Here is a 17869-nt window from a genome sequence, read left to right on the forward strand (position 1 = left end):
CCCCACCACCTGTCCCCCCTCCCCTCCGTTACACCTCGCCTCACAGTCATCTCCTGTCAGAGAAACAATGGGGACCAAAAACATTACAATTTTTATTTCTCTCTACTTTCCACTACACATACGTGGCAAACACTTGTATTAGCAGAATATGATTTGATAGAACATTATTTCTGTGAGGATTAGATTCTGTAGCGGAGGGGAAGCTCTGCCGGGTTTGCCCTTTCACTTACTATTAATACGATGTAAACAAACACAATGGTGTCACATTTCACCAAACACACCACCCACTGTACTCGTTAGAAGTGGATGTAACTGTACACCTAAAGGCTGACCATAGGAAGAACAACTCACTGGGCAATGTCCTTCCTATATTGAACTACTGCTATTGGAGCCTGTGGCAGTGTGGGATGGGGACTTAACAGTTTTGTGTTTGAAAACATTAACAGAAATACCCTGCGATTGTCTGGCCGTGTGGAGAGCCATGAGAATGAGACTGACGAAATGAGCGCATGTGAATGAGGTAGAGAGGGATAGCGGGAGGAAAAGACCGATGATGTGACAGATGGATAGAGTAGAGTGATATATGAGAGAGGGTGCGTGTGCATTGAAAAGAAGGCAACAAACGGCCGATGACTGGGTGACATGGAAGCGATTTGTCGGTGGCCACCCATTACAAGATTTAAGCGTCTGGCTAGAGTTAGCCAGATAGAAAACTTGACTGTCTGCCTAAGTTCTTTACGATAAAGATATGTTTTATCATCGATTCTTACTTCCTCTGAATGACATTCTGCAACTTAGGAAAGACTTATGTATGAAAGTGCTTAAGGAATGCACCTAAATCATTCATTTCAGAGTCTCTCCTATGCCGAACAATATAGCCCAACTACAAGAATAAATTTAAAAAACCGTGTCGAGGAGTTATTGACCATCATGCAGTACGTAGATATTAATCTAAGCCTTCATTATCTTCATCTCATTTTCGGTCTCCTTTTCCTCCTGTTAATGATTTTTTTTTTTATTTGAAGTGTCCTTGAGTGGCCCAGATAATGCAACGGAGAACAGCCTGAGTATCAGAAGTACCATGACTGCTACCATAGATATCAACACCGCCACAACCATCTCCCAGTCCACCATCACAACTGCCACCATAACAACCACCATCCCCCCATCCACCACCACCAAACCTATCGTCCCCATTGACTCTGCTCCAACTACCAGCTTTATCATCCCTCCCACCACCACCGTTCTGCCAACCACATCTATCACCATCAGCCCCCTGACGCACAGCATTATGAGTGCTGAAGTTGCATCCCCGATAGAACCAGATTCGCCTGAGATTTTGAAGAGATTCTGAGAAAAAATGCGGGTTTATTGATAACGCAATAGACGGCTTGGTTAAAAAGAAAAAAAAAAAAAATCAATAGCTGGAAAAGGATGATATAAAGTTATTCTTTAGACAGGAATAGGAAAGACAGCCAAGATCATGATGGTGGCAATAAAGGGTAAGGTAAAAAAAAAAAAAAAAAAAGGTATGTTGTAATAAGACTACGGTTTCAAAAACAACTCAGTCTAAAAGGGCTAATGGGATTGTAAAAAAATAAAATAATAATTCTTAAACATTAAGCCAGGGAATAAAACGATTTGGAGAAAAATTATGACATCACTGCAAATACAGGATATGATTGGGTCAGAAAGGCATTCTAAATCCATGGAAATGGGTGTCAGAAATTTGTGTTTGTAATATGAAGTTGGGAAAGACGAATATAGAGATGATACAGATATTAAAGGGGATGAGGAGGTAAGAAAAGCTTTTGTTTACGCAAAAAAAAAAAAAAAAAAGTCACCAAATAGCAGACAAAAGTCCCGTGAATTTCGGTAAGGAATATGAAGGTGGAGAAATCAGAACACAAATAAAGAAATGGAATAGATACCAGTTATTAACCCCTTCATTACAATGACGAATTTTGCATTTTATTCTTCCTTTTTCCAGGATTTTATTGAATTCAGGAACGCCTGTCAACTGAATGCGTTATTGAAGATTAAACTTAACTACTCTAGTTCGAAAAGCTTCTCCCAGGCCCAAAAGAAGTGACTGTAAGTAGCAGGAATAAAATACGAAAAGCGCCATCGTTGGAGAGGAGTGAAGCATGTGTAATGTTAGGTAAAGATAACTGTGGTATGTGAATAATGTGTATATGAATAGACGTGAACTGGGCAGGTAAAATAAAAGTAGATTAATTGAGGTAGCCTACCTAGTAAAATATGTTGAAAACATTAACTAAAAAGTAAAGGAAATGTAAATGACAAAGAACCTGAAGCTATGAGTTCACGAAAAAGGTAATACCACGATAGAAAAAAAAAAAAAAAGGCTTGGGTTTCTAGGAAAGTTTTTACCGTTTAGAGGGACAGGCCTTTCTGAGTATGACCGTGATGAAAGCAGTAAAAAAAAAAAAAAAAAAAAAATGAAACTCAGAAGGATTTGCTTACCTCTGAACGAAGCTGGTGATTCTGAACGACACTTGACAAGGAACACGTACAGCACTGAAAGAGAGGCATTGAGGGGAAAACAGATGAACAAAATATATCAGAAATTGCTAAGAAGACAAAGACTGTAGCTACAGTAGGTGGGCACAAGGTACTAAAAATTGAAATTCAAACAGATAACTTACCATATGCAGTGGCGGCCAGAATTCATCTGGACAATAGCACTTTTGCCCGCGTTTACTCCTTATTCTTCTCCGTCATCATCCACATCTTGCATTCCCGCACATTCATGTTCCTTACCCTTCATGCTCACATCCTTCTAAAACTCACCCGTATCATTCTCATCGACCTTTTTTTTTTTTTTTTTTTTTTTTTTTTTTTTTTATTGTTTTAATGCCCACTCTCTCCATGACCATTATATAGAAGCAAACTCTATACTTTTCGATCCGTAGACTTCAAAACTATAACTTAATCTAGGCTCCAACATGTAAGGTATATCTAAACACAAAGAAATCAAGCATTACGAATACGTGTAATTTATACGAGTAAAACTGAAATTGGCGAATATGTACACCCACGCACCAAAGTTTCTGTACCCCCCCTCCGTAGAAGGAAGTGGAAGTCAGGGTTAGAGAGAAGGCAGGCGAACGGACAACAGTGAGTGGTAGTTTGGTACTGAGCTACGAGACGAATGGTGAGAACCTTAATAAAACTGGATTCGAAACATTTCCATGCTACTCACCAGCAAAACATCATGCTTTCACAAGATACATAGCATGTATTATAACATAGACAACTATGTTATCATGGAGTCCTGTGAAACTGGTCCAAACACAACCCATCTCTTTCGGATCCTCAGCATATAAATAAGGCAACGAACCGGTTGTATGGGAGAAATGGAGTTCCCCCGAGCTAAGCCCTGTATTGGACTATATAGCCCCGCTAAGGTTACAGGAGGGAGCTACCCCTCCCGGCACGGCAGCCCGGGCGAGGCTTGAACTTGCAATCCCCCGATTACAAGTCCAGCGCGCTACCACTGTGCTACCGCGCCCCCCAACCGGTTGTATGTAAGCTGCGACTGGTCAGTGACAATTTTTGGGAATGTTATTCTGGATTATCTATAGCTATAATGCAGAATGACTGTGGATTTAATGCTGATTCCCACAGTAGCTGTAAGGATGGTTAAAAATGTAAGAATTATTTTATGTGGACGAATAAACCACTTGTGACGGGCAGCAGAGAGCATTCATCAATAATTAACTATAACAAATGAAACTATAAGTAAAGAACACAAAATATTATGAGACAATGAAGATACAGCCGTGGTATCCTGTTTCACGTCGTTACCCAGTCCCCAACTGTTGCATCACCTCATACGTGCACTATTTTCCTTCTGTCTCTGCCTCTTCTATTACTCCTATTTCCCGGTATCTTATTACGTACCGTCATATTCCGTAGGGGTTTCTAGTCGTCCGGTTCTATAACCTCTACTGTATTACAATATTCGTCACATCATCACACCCACACAAACAACGTTAGCACTAGACTGCTGAATCTATTACTACCATTATTGACACTGCCACTACTAGCCCCCCTTTTCCCACTGACTGTGTCTTATTTCCCTCACAGTGCTACTGCTGCTACTCCTACAACTGTTCATTATAAATCATTATGACAATATATATGATTGTCCTTATGTCTGTGTAACTGCCAACAACGTTTTCAGTGTCCCACCGTCAACAACTCGTCACTACCTCCCCCCTCCCCTCCCCGCCTTATTGCTCGTAACTAAGCTGACAAGAGAGTGCGAGCCCTTGAAGATTAGTTCTACCTCACATAGTACTGGGCGTAGCTAAAATTTTCAGACTCTCACTTTCTACATTTATCCTGGCTGATATTACCAACGATACACTCAGGTAGGAGAACTAGGATCCCGATGACAAGCCAGACCCAGGGACGGCAAACATTCCCTGAAATACAGAAGGGATGATGCTAAGACATAAGAAATTATTTCCTGTTATTATGATTCCCGCAGATTACTTGCTCATACTATCCAGAAAACCAAGCCTATCGTAAATTTGTTATCCCAGGTTCGTACCCAACAACCTGGTTAGCCCCATTTAGTGCCTTGTAAATTTGCTATCCATGTCATTAACCAAGAGGCCAGAATAAAAAATGATGTGTCTGAGCGGGATGATGCAGGAGTTACCCATAATACAGTACCCCACAAAATGTTTACTCATAAAAGATACCCATAAATAAATTTCTGATAAATTCATAACTCAGATTAATTACTCAGACGATTTTATTTGGCTTAAGGGTGACTCATGTACCTGGATGACACACACACACACACACACACACACACAAGAAAGACACAACCATATGTGAATTAACGGTGGAAGTGAGTACACTTAGGAGGAAAGTGAGTGTCACGGGGTTTTTATAATAAATGCAATTATTAAATGATAATGTTCAGTAATACTGAAGAGCAGGGACAATGAATTGTCTTGCTAAAATCAAGCAATGATTACTTTATGCTGGCTTGCTTCGCCGATTCTCTCAGAACGAGAATTTATAAACTTTCTCAACAGTACACAGCAGAGACTAATTACTCACAATTGCTGTTTATTAGTACTGTTAGCCTCTGGAGAAAGTGACTTCACTCCTGACAATAAATAACTAATACTATTAATGATATCAGGTTCTTGCTGATGCGTTAACTCCTAGAAGGCACAACGGATTTTAAGCTTAATACAACAAGACTGGCCTAAGTACCAGTTATGAATAGCAAAGCGTTTATGCAAGCTAGGAGCTATAAGGGAAATAAGCTTAATTATGGAGAAATGAAACACGAGTTTACATTACATTAAGCTCAAAGAAAAAGAACTGTTAAATTTATTGATTACAAAGAAATAAATTTAACGTTACATTTCAAAATGAATTCAAAATAAAGAGATCGCACTCACTTGCTCACTCAGAAGCTAAACTCTTAAACCTAGGAAAATACGAAAAGGAAATACTGGTCAATGTAGCGTATCACTGAGGAAGGGTGGGAGCCTGGAGAACTGTAGTCTAGTGGAGTCTGGGTGCTAGAAGACCTCTCTCACTCTCACTGCTGGAGCACAGAACCACACTCCGTCGCGACAGACAAAAGACTGATTCAAATACGATGCGTGGGGTAGGATGCCCAGGCCAGCCGGAAGAAGGCGTGGCCAATGGTTGACGCAAACAGGGGCGAACAATATAGAAACAATAATATCGCTCAGTAGAGCACTTCATGACGTGCATTAGAACGGTCACTTTTGAAACAGTGACGAATGTTTTGAAAAAAGTATACCATCGAAATGGAGAGAGAAACGGTTAACTGAACGATACACAGTGAGTTTTCCACTAATAGTTCGTGGTTTCTCACAAAAGGAAAATGTTGCGAATTTGATTTGTGACATTACGCCCCTTCAAAATGAAATTTTTTTCCCTATGGGAAAAAATTTGTGGATATATATATATATATATATATATATATATATATATATATATATATATATATATATATATATATGTACACATCCTAACTCACAAGATTCACACTGTGGTGTGTGTGCTATCCTGCTACAGGAGAAAATCGCTATCGCCAATGAGCGTAAAAACCTCGTATTTACGTTAATAGAGGCAAGCTTGAGGGAAAAACTCCATGACGATGGTGAAAATCCTGTACTCAGGTCAAACTGAGCGAAAGTTTGCTACATTTACACTGACAAGTAAGTGTTGTGTGGCGTGGTGTATGTGATACACGGTGTAGATGTGACAGTTGTAGTGTAACTGTACCTATGTGTAAAATAATACAATAAATATTAATATGGCGACGACGAAGGCAGAGGAGAAGAGGCAGCAGTGTGCGGCAGACGATCAGCTGGCCCGCACAGCAAAACTGCTACACCCATCACTGTACCTGCAAAATCAATTAAGGTGGAGCATCAAAAATGTCAATGAGACAAAAATTCTTATTACATTACAATTACTCTCTCTGCCTAGCAATCAGTACATGCTATGAAAGGTATGCTCTAGCTGAAAACTACGAGTGACAGCCTAAGCTTCGTACATTCGAGGTTGCCATTAATTTATTAGGTACATTATTAACCAGGAAACGTAGTTCCTGGACGCCGTTGGTCTCGAGGACTCATGTAGTTTACTGGTTAAACTTAACTCTACACTTACGATTAGTGTCGGCAAGTTGAGAATCCTTATGCAAACTCGGGCTCGTGTGTCCTCAGACACAGCCTCGGACCGCACATGGGTCCTCAACCTCTGCCTTAACCTAGTGCTTATATTAATATCGGGGAGCTGAGAATCCTTGTGCAAACTCAGGCTCGTGTGTCCACAGACACAGCCTCGGGTCGCCTCTGCGGGTTCTATAATTTTCCCTCCTTAACTTACGGTACATATGTATGTACAGGCCCTGGACATAATGTGTCCTGTAGGGCCAATGGGCGAGACGTCAGGTCTGCACCCACTTCACCACTACTCTGTCTCTCAACTGACTCAGAGATTACAGGTGTGGTTACAAACGGCACAGGAAGGACATGTCCCTGATTGGTGTTACATGGACACACATTGCAGGAATGCACAAAACTACCTATGTCTCATCCCATCCCTGGCCAGAAAAAGTCAGCTCGGATACGGCCCTGGGTCTTCCTTTTGCCCATGTAACCTCCTGAGGCTGAACAATGACCCCATTGTAACACTGCTAGGCGGTACTTGGCGGGAACGACAAACTGCAGTCAAACCTCGCCCTCGGGTGTTCATGACTCACGGTAGAGCCGTCCTTGTTTGCGAAGGAACTTGGCTCGACCTCCCCGTGAATACTTTATCATTCTACCCTTTTGTTTCTTTCGCACGGCATCAAGTGTCGGGTCAGAATGTTGTTCTTGAATAACAATTTGGCTACACATCAGATCTTGTGGCGATTCAATGGTCACAGAGGTAACACAGTCTGGAGCCTCAGCGATGGCTCGTGTTTCTGCAGCCGAAGTCTGAGTAGCGTCATCTTCGGTGCAACTATCCTTGACACCGGGAATATTATCTACAATTAGGTCAAATGAAGGTTCTGGCACGACAACTGCGAGTGTCGTACCAGTGTTAAATGGAGATGCCACCTGGATACGTGCCTCAGGGAACAATCCCACTGATCCATCAATAAGGTTAGCATGGATCTGTCGACCTGTGTACTGCTCAGGCCGAACTAGACTCATCTTGACAGAGCAACCTGAGGATCCATTATCTCTCAGGACCTTCACAGGAATGCCTCCCACAAACCCTGGCTGAACAAGGAAGGTACTGTCACCTGTGGGAGGGCCTGTGAAGGAAGCAGCTAGCCACTGATGAGGCTGCTGAATAGATGATGCGGCAAACATAGTGCCCTGAGAATTTGATACTTGAGGGGTCGTACTCACTGCCTGTGGAGATGGAACATTGGCCATCTGTGGAGGGGGGTTCACTGTCGCTGTGGGACTAGTGAACTGTGGGGGAGTACTCGTACTGGTAGGGACGTGACCACCATGCTGCTGCTGAGGAATGAAGGCTGCGTTCGCCTCCTGCCTCCTATTCACTTGAGCTGGTGGTGAAAAGGACAGTCCTGACGGTCGGTTGCGTGGCTGATACTGCTGCTGGTTAGGGTACCTGTTGTACCACTTTCACTCAGGTTTCTGAGTGTTTTGCCCCTGGTCCTTCCTCTGCGGTTTTGGACCTTGGCCATTATTCTGAGAATGGCCTTGGTGCTGGGATTCAGTCTGAGATGGTTTCCCAGACTTGGCAGTATCTTTTCTGCTGTTCCAGGTGTTTTGTTTACGAGTTTGGTACCCGTAAGCAGTGAAATATGCGTCAGCCTTTTCCACCATTTGGCTGGCATCTTTCACCTGGCAGATCTTAAGCTGTGCTATGAGCTCAGCAGGCCACGACCTCTCTACCTGTGTACGCAGCATAAGTCAATTATGCCCTCATGCGTGGAAGGAGTTTCATCTTTCTCCATCCACTCATGTAAGTAAGCAGTGAGACGGTCGAGGAACTGAACAGCTGTCTCCTTGTCTTGGAGATGAGCTCGCATGAACTGAACTTTGACGTCATCTATAGTGAGACCATACGCCTTAATGAGTGCAGCTTTCATCATCTCATACGTGAGATTGTCTCCACGAATTCTGTGGAGAATATCGAGGGCAAGGCCCTCAAATAAACTAAGAAATTGGAGCCGCTTAGCTGCCTCATCCAGTTGATATATGTCTGCCATGTCCTCAAAACGAGCTATGTACGGCTCGATTCGCTCGCCTTCCTTGTAGGAAGGAAGCTTGATACGTGGGGTCGCCAGGACATGTGTAGGAAGAGCGCTAGTGGAGCTTGGGTTGGCTGCAGCAGATGTGCCTGAAGCCAAGGAATCTCGCTTGAACTTCAAAACCTCAAGCTCATGTTTTTCTCGTGCCTCACGTTCGGCACATTCATGTTCACATTGTTCCCGCTCGTGTTCGCGCTCTCTTTCACGTTGTTTGCGCTCGTATTCGCGCTCTTTCTCACGCTGCTCTTGCTCATATGCATGCTCTCTTTCACGTTGTTCGCGCTGTTCTCCCTCGTATTCGCGCTGTTCTCGCTCGTATTCGCGCTGAATCTTACGCTCTTCACGGGCATCATTCTCGCGCTGCTGCTCCTGATTATGCCGTGAGAGTATGTACTCTTTAATTTCCTGGGGATCGGTAAGCCCCATGTCTTTGGCTTCCTGTAAAAATATGGTGGTAGCCATGTCACTAATTTACTAAGCAAGCCGAAACTGAGTACTGACTGCTGCTTCACAAACGAATGCTAATAACAAAAGTAAAGAATACAGACACAAGCTAGTGGTGACCAGTCTTATCTAGTTAACTGGCAAAGAATAAAGCAAAAATGCAAATGACTGGGAAGACTCAATAATTAACGCAATGGGTACGGCGACTTCCCAGGAGCGAATAAAATCGTCTGGCGTTGCCAAGAATAAAGTACTAAATAGAGTTAAGTACTCTATGGCTTAATAAAGCAGAAATTCACCTGCTAAACTAACGGTAAACACCAGTAAGCTTGTGCCTACAAACTTTAATGATAAATACCTAAATATGAACGAGTGAGTATTATCTCGTGAATAGCTTTAGAGCTAGGAGTTAATATCCTGGAATGAGGTCGCCAATTGTCACGGGGTTTTTATAATAAATGGAATTATTAAATGATAATGTCAAGTAATACTGAAGAGCAGGGACAATGAATTGTCTTGCTAAAATCAAGCAATGATTACTTTATTTGGCTTGCTTCGCCGATTCTCTCAGAACGAGAATTTATAAACTTTCTCAACAGTACACAGCAGAGACTAATTACTCACAATTGCTGTTTATTAGTACTGTTAGCCTCTGGAGAAAGTGACTTCACTCCTGACAATAAATAACTAATACTATTAATGATTTCAGGTTCTTGCTGATGCGTTAACTCCTAGAAAGCACAACGGATTTTAAGCTTAATACAACAAGACTGGCCTAAGTACCAGTTATGAATAGCAAAGCGTTTATGCAAGCTAGGAGCTATAAGGGAAATAAGTTTAATTATGGAGAAATGAAACATGAGTTTACATTACATTAAGCTCAAAGAAAAAGAACTGTTAAATTTATTGATTAAAAAGAAATAAGTTTAACGTTACATTTCAAAATGAATTCAAAATAAAGAGATCGCACTCACTTGCTCACTCAGAAACTAAACTCTTAAACCTAGGAAAATACGAAAAGGAAATACTGGTCAATGTAGCGTACCACCAAGGAAGGGTGGGAGCCTGGAGAACTGTAGTCTAGTGAAGTCTGGGTGCTAGAAGACCTCTCTCACTCTCACTACTGGAGCACAGAACCACACTCCGTCGCGACAGACAAAAGACTGATTGAAATACGATGCGTGGGGTAGGATGTCCAGGCCAGCCGGAAGAAGGCGTGGCCAACGATTGAGACAAACAGGGGCGAACAATATAGAAACAATAATATCGCTCGGTAGAGCACTAAATGACGTGCATTAGAACGGTCACTTTTGAAACAGTGACGAATGTTTTGAAGAAAGTATACCATCGAAATGGAGAGAGAAACGGTTAACTGAACGATACATAGTGAGTTTTCCACTAATAGTTCGTGGTTTCTTACAAAAGGAAAATGTTGCGAATTTGATTTGTGACAATGAGTGAAATGGCAAGTACAGTAGTCAACCACGAGAGTATTATGGAAGAGTTCAAAAATGATACAATTAGGCAAGTAAGCAGTCTGATAGACCAGAGCAGTGATATTGAGGAGAACATAACACAGGTGAATGAAGCTGTGCAAAGCTACAAAAATGATGTGGAAACACGTATGCTGAAATGGTGAAAGTAAAGAAAGACTTAGAAACAAGGGTGGAAGAAAAAAGCATTAAAAAAGAAGTGAAAAGAATAATCCAAAACAATCCAAAGTTAGTCAGAGATTCAGTAGATATCAACAAATCTATAGTAATCACTGGTATAGAAGAGGAAGAAGTAAAAAACAAGATCTCAAGAGACAAAAAGGAGATGGCAAAATGTAATGAGTCTATTGAAAGAAGTATCAGAGGAAATCTGTAGTAAAGACATAGAGGAACACAAAAGGTTAGGGAAATACGAGAAAAGCAAGTCAAGATCTTTAAAGGTAACTTTCCAGAGTGTAAACACCGTGGAGGAGATACTAAAAAATGCAAAGAATCATATGGAAAAAGAGGAGTTCAAAAATGTATGGATAAAAAGATGCCTAACACAAGAGGAACTGGAATTACTGAAAGTGACGAGGGAGGAAGCAAAATTAAAAAAAGAGGGAAGATCAGAAGATGAGAAGAACACATTTCTTTACAAAATAATAGGACTGCAGGTACGAAAGTGGTACATAAACAGGAGGGAATAAAAAGGAGGAAGGTAGTAGAACCATGTCATGACAAGTATATAAACAAGATGATTAAGTTGATGTACTCAAATGTGGATAGAATGATATCTAAATTATTAGAGATGAATGATTATGTCAGAGAAAATGAACCACATATAATATGCCTAACTGAAACAAAATTAACACCAAGGATATCAAATGACATACTAAACATAGAGGAATATAATATATGGAGAAGAGATAGAAACTTAAAAAAAGGAGGAGGAATTATAATATTAACAAAGAAATATCTAAAAGTCAGTGAAATAAACTTAGATATACCCCCACAAGTAGAAATGATTGCAGTAGAGATCAACACATCCGAAGGGAAAGTAATTGTAGCCAATTTGTACATGCCACCCAGATCAAACACATGGGAAAGAGACGAATATGAGGACCTGGCAGATAGTACAATTCAGAGTTTAAGAGCATTACTACATAAAATGGAAGAGAAATCGAAAAGAAAAATACTAACTGGAGATTTTCTATCTATCTATCTATTGCCAGACGCCTCAATCCCGTTTGGGGTGGCCACAAACAAATCGCCTCCAAGTCGCCCTGTCCCCCGCCATCTCACTGCCCTGCTCCCAACTCACACCCCCCTCTCTCATATACCTCTCTACCCCATCCCTCCATCTCATCCTCGGCCTCCCCCTCCCTCTTCCCCCCTCCACCTCACTCACATACACTCTCTTCGTCAGTCTTTCACCTTCCATCCTCTCCACATGGCCAAACCACCTCAGTGTGTTCCTCATAACGCTTCCTATCACATACACATCCACATCACAACGCTCCTTTATATCTCATTCGTCAGCCTGTCTCTCCATGTGACTCCACAGGCTCGTCTTAAATAACCCATTTTAATACAAATATAAATTGGAATACTCTAGATATAATAAGCCAAGAAAGCTGTTGGGACCAAAAGCTCCTGGATCTCGTGCAAGAGTTTTTCCTAACGCAACATGTGAGGGAAACCACCAGAAAAAGAGGACTCGATGTACCTTCAATGCTAGATCTCATATTTACTAGGCAAGAAAATGACATTGACAGTTTAATATATCACCCTCCACTCGGCGAAAGCGACCATGCAGTGCTAAATTGCAACTTCAGGATAGCATATGACATAGTTAACAGCAATGAAAGTTACAAAAAGAGCCTAAACTATAAAAAGGGAAATTATCATGACCTAAAGAAGTATTTCTTAGTAGCTGACTGGGAGAATGAGCTTAGAGGACAAGATTTAAATGCTGCATATAAAAAAATCTGTGAATTTTATGAAATAGGAGTCCAGAAGTACATCCCACAGCACAAAGAAGCAGATAAGAAAATACGGAAATGGTTCAATACAGAATGTAAGAACTCAAAAGAAAGAAGGGATTTGTTGTGCAATAGATACAGAAGACACAATAGTGAAAGGGTATATACTAATTACAAACAGGCAAGAAACGATTCTACAAGAATAAGGAGGGAAGCCCAAAAACACTTTGAGGAGGATATCATAAATAAAAGTAGTGATCAACTGAAGCTATTTTACATCTACATCAGAAGCAAAACCAAAGTAAAAGATATAATACAATCCATTACGGACGAGGGAATCACCTATACACAAGAGAAAGATATTTGTGAAGCAGTAAATAAGAATTTCCAATCAGTTTTTACAGAAGTACAAAAATTTGAGAGAGACTATGTGGAACATGGATGTCCACACATACTACCAGATATACAAATATCAGAAAAAGTAATACAGGAGGAGTTAAGTAAATTAGACAGAGGAAAAGCAAATGGTCCTGATGAAATTTCATGTTGGGTGCTACGACAATGTGCAAAGGAGTTAAGTAAACCATTATTTTTAATTTTCAAGAAATCCTTGAGTCAAGGTAAACTACCTGATATTTGGAAGAAAGCAAATATTGTCCCCTTATTCAAGAAAGGGAATAGACAAAATCCACTCAACTACCGACCAGTATCACTGACCAGTGTTGTAAGCTAGGTATTAGAAAAGCTTATAAGAAAAGCTTCGGCAAATCATCTAGAAGAACACAATATGATAATAGAAAGAGAGTTTGGTTTTAGAAATGGAAAATCATGTATTACTAATCTGTTGAGCTACTGTGACAGAGTAACAGACACAATACAGGAAAGAGAAGGGTGGGTGGACAGTATCTATTTAGATTTCAAGAAAGCATTTGACATAGTACCACACCAAAGACTTTTATGGAAACTGTACCATCAAGGAGGAATTCGAGGCAAACTGTTTTGTTGGATGCAAGATTTTCTCATAAAAAGAGAAATGAGAACAGTACTAAGGGGAAACTACTCATCATGGAAAGAAGTGACTAGTGGAGTACCACAGGGCTCAGTGCTGGCATCAATCATGTTTTTAGTGTATATAAATGATATAGACAGTAACACTGGAAATGAAAGCTATCTAAATATGTTTGCGGATGATGCAAAAATACAAAGGAGAATTACTAACACAGACTCTTGTAAAGAGCTACAAGAAGAATTAAATAAACTTCATGAATGGAGCAATACATGGCAAATGGAATTCAATGTGGACAAGTGTCATGTAATCAAGTTTGGTAAAAGTGGAAAAAGACCTGATTGGGATTATACGTTAGGAAATAAAACCCTACACACATCAGAAAGAGAGAAGGACCTAGGTGTGATTATCAATAACAGACTATCTCTGGCTGACCACATCAGTGAGAAGGTACGGAATATGTATACGCTGCTTGCAAATATGAGAATAGCATTCACATACATAAATGAAGACATGCTAAGAAGGATAATAACATCATTCATCAGACCAACCCTGGAGTCTGGAGTCCTCATCTCAAAAAACACATAGACAAGATTGAAAAAGTTCAAAGGGCCGCTACAATATGGGTACCAAGCTTAAGTGATCTAAGCTACGAAGAAAGACTAAATAAATTGAATCTACCAACACTACAGGAGAGAAGGAAAAGAGGTGACATGATAATGCTATATAAATGCATATCAGGGAAGGAGAAAATGGACATAAATGATTACTTAACATATGGGGAAGCATCAGCAAGAGGACACTGCAAAAAACTGCATAAGAAGAGAGGTGATAAAGACGTGAGGAAATTCAGTTTCCCAAACAGAGCAATTGATCAGTGGAATGCACTACCGAATGAAATAGTGTGTGCCAAAACAATTCACAAATTTAAGGATATGTATGATAAATATGGTTTAAGACACGGGACAGTAAGACCTAGATTCATTCCTGTAAAGATACATTTAGGTAAGAACAATTAGGTAAGAACACACACACACACACACACACACACACACACACACACACACACACACTTCATTAACCCTTTCAATTCATGTCTGCTTTTTACGGTAAACAAAATGGTATTGTGATCAGCAAGAACAAACATTTTAAGACATCCTCAGGGTGAAAGGACTAATAAAACAGATACCCTTTATTTAGTTACCGATAAATTAGCGACCCATAACCTTGTTACCCATAAATTACATACCCATAAATTGGTGAGGGAGAGGACAAAGTTAATAGTGATGGTTCTCGGTGGATTGAGGCAGGAACTACTGTTGGGCAGCCGGAACCACAGCCATTTATGGAACAGCCCTGACTCCACCAACCACGCCACGCTGAAGGGAGACAGATGGGTAAATAGACAGGCAGGCAGATAGACTGACAGATAGATAGACAGATAGATAGATGGGTAGGTGGGTAGGAAGGTAGAGATAGAAAGATAGGTAGGTAGGTAGATAAGTAGGTAGGAAAGGAGAGAGAGAGAGAGAGAGAGAGAGAGAGAGAGAGAGAGAGAGAGAGAGAGAGAGAGAGAGAGAGAGAGAGAGAGAGAGAGAGAGAGAGAGAGAGAGAGAGAGAGAGAGAGAGAGAGCCCTCACTTGCCACCGCGAAGAATCAGATAAAAAAAAATGAGATAAGCAGCAATATTATCAGTCACTGCAAATAATACCAGGTGGTTACCCAATCACAGTTCGCTAATCAAACTTGTGGAGTGGTCTGTCTGTCTATTATGTGTCTGTCTGCCTGTCTGTTTACTTATCATAATCAATTTTTTGCATATGTCTTTAAAACTGCTCAGTACAGATGTCCTATGGTCAGAGGTACAGTACCAGCTTAACCCCTCCGCGCATGATGACGCGTTTGTCGTCATTTGGGCATGTCTGCGACTATACTCAATGACATGTTTGTCGTCATAAAAGCATAAAATCCTTCATCAGAGAAAAAGTTTTCAGCCAATGAGCGTCATTCCTGGACACATCATAGTTCACGCGCCTCTCATCAAAAGTAATGACTTGGCAACCTCGGGGCCCGAGATGCGCCGCAGCCTGGCCAGGTTGATTAGTTCCGCATCAGCTGTCGAGGGAGAAGGTAGCACACAGCTGGGCATTTAAATCGTACTTTATTTACCCCGTCGGGGAAAGCGCGTCATATTTCACTATACCAATTATGCTTGTATTTACTTTTTGGGCACTATTGTGATTAGATTTGGTGTTTTCAATAGGGAATTAGGTTTTTGTGAATCATTCCTGGCCGTTATCAGCCGTTGGCCCAACAAAGATTGTGCTAGGGCTACTCTGTTTTTTGGCGTGTCCCAACAACTACACTCCCTCTACCCAAAACCCAATGTGAGTATTCAACCATTGAATAATAGTGACAGTGAATCAGGTGAATATAGTGTGGAATAGCCAGTGAGGAGGGACATAGTGAAACATTTAGCAGAGGGAGGCAGGAAACCGCCTGATGACACGACGTTGTCTTCAATGGAATATTTGCCAAGGTGTTGATGAAGTCCTTGTTTTATGCTGATATACAGTATGGTGGATAGTGTTATTGTGCAATAGATAGGTTTATAGTGCAATGAGTGTACGTGATGAAATATTGGCTAGGGGAGGAGTCATGTATGCTTTACAGCCATGGCACACCGTTATCAGAAGGGGATAAAATAGAGGAGGTTTATAGGGATATTTGGTTTTATCATATTGTTATATTTATTCTGTATGCTTTCTGTGTGAAATAAAGCATAAGTGTTATTGATATGTTTACCGTATGATTGTGTGGATGAACGTAAACACTGCACCACGTGCTCTTCGGTAAATATAGTCTGCGATACCTTAGGTATCGCAGATGTGACGTACAGAGCACGTTCAGGTACTGTTGTGGTGAAATGTACTACATGTCTCATAAAATGATGGATTTGATTAGGTGTATTGCGAAATAAAATTGTAAACAATGCAGCGTCTTCAGGTAAGGGAAACATCATTTGCTACACCTTAGTGGACAGGAAAGGGCCAAGTACTTGTACTTGTTGTGGTGTAATATACTGTTTATCTCATATATTGATAGATTTGAATATATTTTATGTGAAAGACAGTAAATGACTGACAAAATTGCTCGTAGGGAAGAGTGCATATCGTACATCTGAGTTAGCACAAAGGTAGCGACAGGCAACGTAAGATTAGGAACACATGCATCTCGTATATTGATAGATTAGGCTACGTATTATGTGGAAATAATGTGAAAGACTGAGCCACGTGCTCGAAATGAAGTGTGTGTGTCGTACACCTGAACTAGCACAAAAGCAGTGAAATGCAACACGAGGTTAGGAACACGTGCATTTACATATATATATATATATATATATATATATATATATATATATATATATATATATATATATATATATATATATATCTATATATATCTATACCTATATATCTATATATATCTATCTATCTATCAATATATATACATATATCCATATATATATATATATATATCTATATATCTATATACATATAGATAAATAGATATATGCATATATATATATATATAAATAGATAGATAGATAGATAGATAGATAGAGATTATGTATGTGTATATATATATATATATATATATATATATATATATATATATATATATATATATACACGAAGTATGTCAGAAAAGTTCCAGGACTGATGTCACAAAAGATGTATTTCAAATCCAAACTACAAACTACGAGTTGTCCCCTTCGAAGTAATCTCCCTGGAGTCTAACGCACTTTCCCATCCTTCTCTGCCACGCCTCCATGCACTCCTGGAAGGATTCTTCCGGGATCCTCTGCAGCTCTGTCGTCACGGCCATCTTGATGTCTTCCACGTCTTCAAAACGGGTCCCCTTGATGACCTCCTTGAACTTGGGGAAGAGGAAAAAATCACACGGAGCCAGGTCGGGTGAGAAGGGAGGTTGCTCCAGCACGGCAATGTTCCTCTCGGCCAGGAACTGGCAGATGCTCAGGGCACTGTGAACAGGCGTGTGGTCATGGTGAAGCAGCCATGAGTTGTCCTGCCATAACTCTCCCCTCTTCTCGCGCACTGAACGAAGCAAACGCTGCAGGATCTCTTTGTAG

Source organism: Coenobita brevimanus, chromosome 16, assembly GCF_032717465.1.
Source record: "Coenobita brevimanus isolate Jiangsu-jjx chromosome 16, ASM3271746v2, whole genome shotgun sequence".
Classification (NCBI taxonomy): domain Eukaryota; kingdom Metazoa; phylum Arthropoda; class Malacostraca; order Decapoda; family Coenobitidae; genus Coenobita; species Coenobita brevimanus.